The 10,465-nt window shown below is 32.7% G+C and overlaps 1 protein-coding gene across 7 annotated transcripts in view; it reads left to right on the top strand.

Annotated features, from left to right (window-relative positions):
• Nucleotides 1–172: 172 nt before the first annotated feature.
• The window catches only part of LOC144960508 (pyruvate kinase PKM-like), a 55,252-nt gene continuing 44,959 nt past the window's right edge, over nucleotides 173–10,465 (top strand). For 3 of the 7 annotated variants that reach the window (XM_078893685.1, XM_078893684.1, XM_078893682.1), the window contains exon 1: nucleotides 200–327. The gene's annotated coding sequence lies outside the window, so the exon portion shown is untranslated. Of the gene's footprint in view, nucleotides 328–10,465 lie in introns of all 7 variants that reach the window. The other 4 variants (XM_078893683.1, XM_078893686.1, XM_078893687.1 and 1 more) reach the window with 3 other exon arrangements.

Raw genomic sequence — 10,465 nt, 5'->3', positions numbered from 1 at the left:
TCTTAGTGTTTAATGAATTAAGAAGTCCTGTACACTTCTGACAAAACCAGAAATTAATCAAAATCGAACGAGATCATTACAAACATAATTCTCTTATATTGGTTTCAAAATATCGGCATCTTTGTGTTTTGCCTCCCATAAAATAATAATATTGTATTCGTATCACTAGCTCGGTATCGAGAAAATTCTCTGTGTCAGTAACGACATTCACCTCTCTCGATAATTCACTCTCTGTCCTTCCTAATTTGTTCATAATCGGCATCTTTGGTTGGAAAACAAATAGATTTTTATTCAATTTGCAAAGATTAACGACGCGCAGCTGCAAACGTGAGTATGATTTATGCATTTATACGCTTAGTTTATCCATTGAAAAATTGTGAGATGTGATCTCATGAATCTTGCTGCAGTGCACTACATCACTAGATACACTAATCTAACCACTCACTTCACTCCTCGTCCTTACTTTTTACTGTCTCACTTCTCTGAATATTCTGCTGCCAGATGGAGAACTTTGTTACGCTTATATATTGTTTTCATACAAACCGTTGTTCTCACATAAAGCCGCTGCATCCCCCATTGTTATATAAAGTAGGCAACAAGTGTTGCCGTTATATTTTTCACATACAAATCCGCAGGCAGTTCAATTTGTGTATCTATTCGGTCTTACTCTTACTCTTATCTCTAGATAATAGTAATAGATATCTATCTGATGGGGATGATGAGATTGAGATGGTCAGTCATGTGGGAGACAGGAGTCGAGTTGAGAGGCCAAAAAGGCAGGGAACACTGATCATAACTTAGTTTAACTTGTCTTTTGACAAAATGTCACAAAACTTATATTGGTGGAAATCTCCTGTCACATCACATTCAACGGAAACAACATAAAAATCAGTTAGCTAGACCTGTACAAGAGCACCATTGAAAACATTATATATCAGCCCACAATATGTACATTCTTAAGACCCACAACCAGTAACCAACTCACACATTGCAAATGCAAAAATAGACGTGTACCCTCCTTGTTAAGGTGGCGTTATTGACCTTGGTTGGAGTTGCAGATTAACCATGAACGTAAACGTAAAAAAAGAAAGGACCTTCAACAAAGAGGGCATTGTCTTCTTTTCCTTTGTAAAGCACTTTGAACATGTTTAGTGGGTATTGCGCTATATAAATGCTCAATTTTTTTTTTTAATACGATGACTTCCGCCATGCACAGGGCCATTTCCATTTTATTTGGACAGTGAGTCTAAATCTCAAGTGTTTGCCTTAGATACCTCTTAATTCTCTATAACATACTCTCGGAAGGCTTTGCAATTTTGCAATCATAAGAGTCTTGAAATGATACAAATCTTTTATCTCAATGATAATGGTTAACTTCAGGCTTATATAATAATTAGATTTAAAAATTCATGTGGAAAGATGGACGCACCTCCTTTACTGCAGACTTTTAAGCAAATCAATTTTAAAAGTTTAATTTCAAACTTATATGTATGATTTTTCCAAATAATAAATGTCACCAAAAATTATTTTTTGTTTAGTAATAACATAAAGTATTTGTTTTATATCCAATAAAAACAAGCTGTTTACAGTCAACAGTTCTGATGTTACTTCCTGCTTCTTTTTACATTAGTGTTGGGCGGTATCAGAAATTTTCTAACCAATACGATATGATATAGCAGCGATACTGATATTTTAACAAGAAATTTATGATGATCACTTCCTTCATTTGATCTTATTTATGGAAACGGTGACTGCTATCATTTGCAGCTCAATTGTTGCATTTATAAACGCAAAACGCAACATGCATTTTTAAATTGTCCACAATGGGATTTAAACCCAGTTCCTCCGAGTTCAAGGCTTGAGTCTGAAAGCCTAATCACTACGTTACAGAGCTACCTAGCTAATCAAGATATTTAATCATGTGCTTTTAGAATTTTATTTTATCTCTAATGCTACTTCTATTTTGTAGTTTTAAATTTTTGGTCGCATGTCATCAGTGCTAGTTTTAAAATGTTTTGTTATTAACAAAGCCGTACAGATATCATAATACACACATATATGTGTATAACTTTTGTGACCCTATTTGTGCGATGACCAAATACAAGAACACAGCATCGAGAATCAATTAATGTTGATTGCGCTTGCGCACGATGGGGAGGGGGAACGAGCTGTTAAGCTGCACCGTCAACAGAGATGCAGATAAACACTACGCTTAGGTAAATGCCTTGAATCAGTCATCATTTACAAATCAACAGCCACACAAACTGATAGTCAAACTGGAGGGACATTTCAAAACACGATAACACCAACACACCTCTTCATTACAAAATAGAACTAACATCTTCGTCATGCAACAACGTATGGAATTTGAAAGGACACCAATATCGATCATGGCAAATAGAGACATTCCATTTCCATCATATTCAATGGGTTTAAGTAACTCAATCACAACAACAAAAAGGCAAGCTATGCCTGGAGGGAAAATTCCTTAACATTACAGCCCCACTCTGTGAAAAATAAAATATTCAACAAATGCCCAGACATACACAATTTTTTTGACTGGCAGCCACCAATCACCATACACTGTTATATTCTCACGTCAAAAACATTCCACACATCCCATGCACAAAGAAACACGAAAAATATTTAATCTTGAGAATTTATATCTATATCAATTTAATATACGAAAACAGATAAAATGGACGGTTCGGGTTTCCCCTTATCGACAAAACAGGATGAATGAAACACAACAGACAAATGAGATAATGTGGTAGTGGCGTTGTTTTTCGTCTGTAGTGTTTCATTCATCCTGTTTTGTTGATGAAGGGAGAAAACCGAAACGTCCATTTTATCTGTTTTCGTAAATTAAATTGAAGCCTACATTCAATTTTACATTGCTATTTATTTCTTGGAGCTTCGAGCAGCACCATTTACATTACTATAAAGTATCAAAAAGTTGAAATTAATAACAGTAGAAGTTTTTACTTTTACGCAAATATGCAAAATCCTTAATCTGTGGGTTTTGTTGGGTTTTTTTTCAAATAGGAAAAATTATTTTTGATTAGTCGTGGGTAGACCAATGTGAACTAACTGTACTGGAAAGCTCAATGCGGTAGGCCAATAGATACGCAAAACATCATTGGTGTACAATAGACAGTTCAAGAGAGAAAAACTTCTCATAAATTTGGATATGAATTATGAAGCACACTATGAGATTGAAAGCTTGTGGGGCAGCAGGGCTCAGCGATAATAGTGTTTGCTTCGTCCCTGAAAGGTGCTGAGTTTGATCACCTGCCGCTGCGCTGTATGGCCTTGAGCAAGTCACCTCACCCTAACTCAAATTGCGGCGCTGCACTGCGGCTGACACCTGGGTTATTCCAGTCTTCCCTTGGAATAGACCCTAGAGACAAATTTCCCTATGGGATGAATAAACTGAATTTTATTTTATTTTATATTTATTATTTAACTGTCAACGTCTTTGATATAGCGCAAACAAGCAACATCTGTGCGGCACATAGTTGAGTCCTTGGAAAAGGCTCTTTACTCACATTCTCTCACTGTACTCAGGTGTAAAATGAGTACCTGGTCGTTAACAGGGTTGTCTCTGTCCGAAAAAAAATGTAATATCACCTAACAGGCGTCATGTCCTGTCCTAAATAATGTTTAGTGTTGCTGTTGGCCAGGGACCCATTGTAAAGCACTTTGAGCACGTTTAGTGGATATAGTGCTATATAAAAGCTCAATTTTTAACATCCTTAATCTGTATTTTGGAGAAATGGGAAACATTATTTTTGTTTGGTCGCAGTTAGAATAGACATACAAAACATCAATGTCATACGACAGACAGTTCAAGAGAGAAAGACCTCTAAGTTTGGATATGAATTATGAAATCAATTTTGATCCATATCGTATGAAAAACTTTTTTTGGTGAGAGATAATCATTTTCTGTGTTGATACCCGTTTTGCGAGCTGATTTGGCGGTCTGGCATAAAAAAAAATATAACAATCTTGTGGCAGACCTTCCACAAATGCTATTGAAGGAATAACCTCCATATTCTTCCCTCTTATCAACATTGTAGTATTTTTTGTCACCATAGAGAGATTTTACAGCTTTTAGCTTTTGGAATTTTTATTAGAAAAAGTTGTGAATCAAAATGTTACGACAAAATTGATGTTAAAAAATTCATAATTTGGATTATAATTCAAAATACACATACCTTAACAAAAAATAATCTCTCTATGGTAACATAATACATTATCTATGTGATAACTGGACATTTTCAGATAATTTCATTGAATAGATTCTGACAAACGTTTGACACAGTATCCCACACCCCTAGAAAAATGACATATTGAGAATAATATAGCAATTTAGCTTTCCGTTTTTCACACTATTCTTACTACCTGTACCCTTTCCGGCTGTGTTTTTCGTGCCCTTATATTTTATTTCAATTATATTATTTCTAAGATAATAAAATAACGTTTCCCACCATAATCTCAAAATTAATTTTTTGAAGTATGTTCCTAATAATAAGACCCGACCCACCCCTTAAGGTTACACATAGTTTTGTGTGTTGGTGCGTTATATCCAGCCTCTTTGCGGATGTTGTGGGTATTTTGCCTTGTATCATAATGTATTTCTGCATACATCTGACGTATTGTTATAATATATGCATGATTGTTAAATATTACACTGTGAGCTTTTGTGTGATGCAGAATACAGTAAATGTGCTCAAAGCCCTTAACAAAAGAGTTAATTTTAGCCCATTGGCCATATAATAACTGTAGCAATTGTTTGAGCAAACTACATATTCTAATAATGAATAGTAAAGGGAAAACATTCCTTTAGTAATCATTTATTGGTAAAAAAATTAATAAATTAATAAATATATTAATAATATAAATATAATAATTATAATAAAGTAATATAATAATATAAAATAATAATATAATATAATAATAATAAAATAGTAATAATAATAGTAATAATAATAATAAATAATAATAATAATAATATAATAATAATAATATAATAATAATAAATAATAATATAATAATAATAAATAATAATAATAATAATAATAATAGTAATAATTATAATAGTAATAATAATAAAAATAATAATATAATAATAATAATAATAATAATAATAATAATAATAATAAATAATGATAATAATTATAATAGTAATAATAGTAATAATAATAATAATAATAATGATAATAATTATAATGTTGGTAACAATAATGATAATAATAAAACCATTATAATGATAATAGTAATAATCTGAATAATAATAATAGTAATAATGGCAATGATGATGATGATAATAATAATAATAAGTGGTTCCTTATCAATAGTCACGCTTAACATGTACAGAGGAGACACGACGGCTGTGTGTGTGTGTGTGTGTGTGTGTGTGTGTGTGTGTCATTACCCATCATACCACAAAGCTGCACAAGTGTTGATTTTGAACTAGTCACTGTTTTGTTTTGTTTTGTATTTTCTCAGGGTCAAACTGTTTACGGCTATGTGGTCTAGTGGTATGACACTCGTCTTAGGATCGGAAGGTCCCTTGGGTTCGATCCCCGCTCTGAGCGGCGCCTAGTTGAGTCCTTGGAAAAGTCTCTTTACTCACATTCTATCACCATACTTGGGGTGTAAAATGAGTAATTGGCCATTTTTAGCATTGTCTATGTCGGAAGAAAAAAATTGTAATATCGCCTGACAGACATCATTGTCTCGTCTTACATGTTAAGTGTTGTAGTGTTATTATTATTATTATTATTATTATTATTATTATTATTATTATTATTATTATTTTTTAAAAATATTATTATTGTTATTATTATATTGTTATTATTATTATTATATTTTATTATTATTATTATTGTTGTTGTTATTATTATTATTATTATTATTATTATTATTATTATTATTATTATTAGTTTTGAATAAAAATGGAGGCTAAAAATTGGATTAGACTATATAGAGTATACAACAACAAAATAATTGTCGTATTGAGATAGGGGAATTTGATTGTGTTTATCATGCACAAAACTGGTGAGTGAACCGAGGTGATTACACTATGAGTTTATCGGCGATTAGCAAGAACAAATTAAAAATAATGAAAATGTTGCTTAAAAGAGCTTTGAGTACTGGCGTCTTCAATCTCTCCGGAAAGCCTTTGACAGATTGTTATCGTGTTAAAAAGAAGTTGTGGATCAGATTTCATTGAAATTGGTAAATAAATTATCAATAATTAAATAACTATGCTCATGAAATCATTTTTAAAAATATAAAAACAAAACAAAGAATCTCGCAGTTTTCTTTCATTCGTAAATTTTTCAAACATTTCCCCATGTAAAAAAAATAAAAAGAATTGTTTTTTGTTTTGTTGTTTTTTTGGGGTTTTTTTGTTGTTTGTTTTTTTTTTTTTTTTTTTTTTTTTTTTTTTTTTTTTTTTTTTGGGGGGGGGGGGGGGGGGTGAGTATGTTATGGGAGGAGTCATTATTCAGCATGCGTGGTTAGGATTATTTTTTAAGTGGAAAATGACAGGTGCAATTATTATAAAATATTACACACTGTAATCAGTTTTGTTTTTGTTTATGTTTGGCTGATATTTTTTTATTTTTTTTGCTGTCTTTTTTGTTTTTTTATTCTTTTTTTTTTTTGAGGGGGTGTCTTTTTAGTTTCTGTCTTTTGTTTTTGTTTGTCTTGCGGTATCTAGAGTTTAATAACAGAAACCATACTTTAAAAGAAAAGAAGGAAAAAAATAAAGAGGTTCAATAATGAATTCTCCGCGTTTTATTCCGGTTTATAGTATTATGACGTCATCGATTTGATCGTGGTATTTTTTTTTCTTTTTAATTGTTTTTTTTTTTTTTGTTTTTTGTTTTTTTCTATTTTCATGTTCCTGTCTTGTCAACTTCCTTCCGTCTTTGGGTGTGTTTGGATGATATAAATAAAAATAATAATAATGGAGTTGTGACTGTATAATATTAAATGTATTCGTAGCCTGCCTTCCAGTTGGTGGACTTCCGTAATTTGAGTTCGGTCGCCTCTGTGGGGGAGGCCTTCCGAAAGCTCCTCGTGCTAGCATTTCTTTCAATTTGTATTTTCACCGTGGATCTTTTGTCATTCGGTTCTTTATTCAATTTGTCAATATATATCTAGTGGTTCTAGCATCTATTTATACGTTTATGTATTTATCGATTTGTTTGTATTTAACTTATTTATTTGTATATATGGGAGACCTTCCGAAAGCTCCTACATCCCCGGTATTCTTGTTTTTTTATAATGTTCTAGTAGGGGGTTTGGGAGGGGGAGAAACTTTTTTTCTTTTTTCTTTTTTAAAGTCTCCTCCTCCCGAACCCCCTACTAGAACTTATAAAAAGTCCCCCCCCCCCCCTCCTCCAAAACCCCCTTCTAGAACAAGAATACTGGGGATGTAGGAGCTTTCGGAAGGCCTCACGTATATATATATTACATATCCATTTATTGACTGTCAATTGTCAAAAATTGAAGGATGTTGATTGAAGAGAGTGACATTAGTGCTCGTTACCAAACAACATAAAATTGTTGGGCGGTTTTAAATATAGTTCTGATGTTATCTTGCCGACTGACTAGATCGAAGGGGTAACAACAACAACAACAATTGAATTAATGATAAATTTAACGTTTCGCGTGGATATGGTTGACTTTTTCTATCGTTGTTGTGAAATGTCCACACGGCGGTACATTCAAGTATGCACTGGGGTAAGAAAGAGCAAGATATTCTTTTACTGTATTATAATACATACCTGCCAACCCTTCCGCTTATGGCGGAATCATTCCTATTTTCATTCTTCCTTTTTGAACTATTCCGCCATTGTTTTTAAAATTCCTATTTTCAAAAAATGATAACGGTAAAGAAAAAAATTTAAAGAACAAAGAAAGAGAGGGGGGGGGGGTGAAACGGGTGAAATTCCTATTTTTTGTCTCAAATTCCTGTTTTCAGGCATTCTGATTCCACTTTTGGAATATGAAGGGTTGGCAGGTCTGTATAATATTTGTGCGGCTATGCGGTCTTGTGGATGACACTCGCTTTCGGGTCGGAAGGTCTTGGGTTCGAGTGAGCCTTGCTCATATGCTCATAGTTAGTTGAGTCCTTGGAAAAAGGCTCTTTTACTCACATTCTCTCACCGTACTCGGGTGTAAAATGGTACCTGGCGCACACACATACACAAACACACACATTTTTACCTGCAAGGGAAGGAGAGAGAGAAAGACAGAGGGATTGGGGGGGGGGGAGAGAGTCAGCATATATATCCTATTTTATTACAATTGAACGTTTTACAAGTCTGGTAGGAACAGTTGGTGTGTGTGCCACCCATTAAAACGTGAACAATCTACCATTCATTTGATGTTTGTATTATTCATGTCTATACAACAACAAGATTGTAAGAGTAATCAATTTACAAGAGTTTTGTTTCGGATTAATCATTTTGAATAACACCCTGAATATCGATATGCACTGGTGACAGCATATATATATATATATATATATATATATATATATATATATATATATATATATATATATATATATATATATATATATAATAAAAATTATTATTATTATTATTATTATTATTATTGTTATTGTTATTATTGTTATTATTATTATTATTATTACAATTGAACAGACACCTGTTTCTCGCCGTTCCTATAGAATGAATTATGTTGACGTCCCCCAGCTCTTTGTTATTGTTTTTAGCCAGCCAGTTCATTGAGTATCTGTCTCTAAATTGTATCAATCAGACTATAACTATAAGTGACATAAGTTTAAGGTGACACGTAGTATTGTGTGTTGGTACGTTATAGTCGGCTAGCGGATGTTGTGAGTAATTTAACAAAGCACATAGCGGGTGGTTGGATGGGAGCATCACCCTTGAATCATATACCTATGATGTTCGCATGGTGTACGATCGATAGTGAGTCGTTTTTCTTCTCTTTACTAGCCTATCTGCTTCTTGTTTGTGATTGTATTTTTGACAGGATTTTTTTTTCTGTAATCTTCTGCTGTTTGTTCTTGTTGTTTATAATTTATCTTATGATCTTTAGATTATGATTTGATTTACATTTGTACTATTTTTGTTAGATGCTTGTTTTTTGTTTCAGCGGTCTTCATATAACCTCAATTGTGTTGGAAGAGACATAAAGCAACAAACAAAAAAAAAAAAAAAGCACATAGCATCAATATTTTCGATCAATATTTATTGGATATATACGACATGATCTGATACTATGTAATATTGGACAGCGTATAATATTATATCCCATTCCATCACAATGAATCAGACAGCTGTTTCTCGCCATTCCTATAATCTATAGTATGCTCTTGGCCAAGAAGCTCACAACATTGCCATCCGGAAGTATAACGGACCAACACACAAAAAACTATGTGTAATGATGAACTTTTATAGTCTTGTTCATACAGTTTTGTGAGAATTAGTCATAAACATGGATGACAAAACAATAACAAAGAACTGACTGAGTGACGTCATCTTCCCTTCTTTCTATAGATAGTATGCAGATGACGTCACTCAGGCCTTTGTTATTGTTTTTGCCATCCGCGTTTGTGAGTTGTTCTCACTAAACTGTATTAACCAGACTATAAAAGTTCATGGTTACACAGAGTTTGTGTGTTGGTCCGTTATACTTCCGGATGGCAATGTTGTGAACTCCTTGGCCAAGCGCATTCTATCTATAGAACCAATTGAGTGAAGGCAGATGATTGTAAATAGCAAAGGAATTCAATGTCGATATGTGTGCATTCCCAGTGCTTCGTATTGCCGCTGGTTTCTGATCCAAAACGTACACACCAGTTTGAATACAGGCGGTGACAAAATTATGATAAAATGATCTTTGTATATTCTTACACTTGACGAAAATTAATCTAATAATAATAATAATAATAATAATAATAATAATAATAATAATAATAATAATAATAATAATAATAATAATAATAATAGTCATGATGATGATGATGATGATGACATAATAATAATAATATTATTATAATAATATATATAATAATAATAATATAATAATAATAATAATAATAATAATAATAATAATAATAATAATAATAATAATAACAATAATAATAAGATATACCTGCTTTACATCTATTTAGTTATGCGGCGATGTGGTCTTCTGGTATGACATATCGCTTTTGGATCGGAAGCTCCTGGGTTCGGGCCTCGCTCGGCGAATAGTTGTGTCCTTGGAGGAGGCTCTTGGCTCACATTCTGTTACCGTACTCAGGTGTAAAATGAGTACCTGGCATGGCCGACTTGAGTACTATAGTTACGTCATGGTACCTGGTCATTAACAGCGTTGTCTCTGTCCGAAAAAAAAGAATTAATTTCGCCTAACAGGCGTCAGTCATGTCTCGTCTTATAGTAAATCGCATTGA

Source organism: Berghia stephanieae, chromosome 15, assembly GCF_034508935.2.
Source record: "Berghia stephanieae isolate SIO BIC M18660-M18661 chromosome 15, UCSD_Bste_1.3, whole genome shotgun sequence".
Classification (NCBI taxonomy): domain Eukaryota; kingdom Metazoa; phylum Mollusca; class Gastropoda; order Nudibranchia; family Aeolidiidae; genus Berghia; species Berghia stephanieae.
This window is presented reverse-complemented; position numbering and strand designations above follow the sequence as displayed.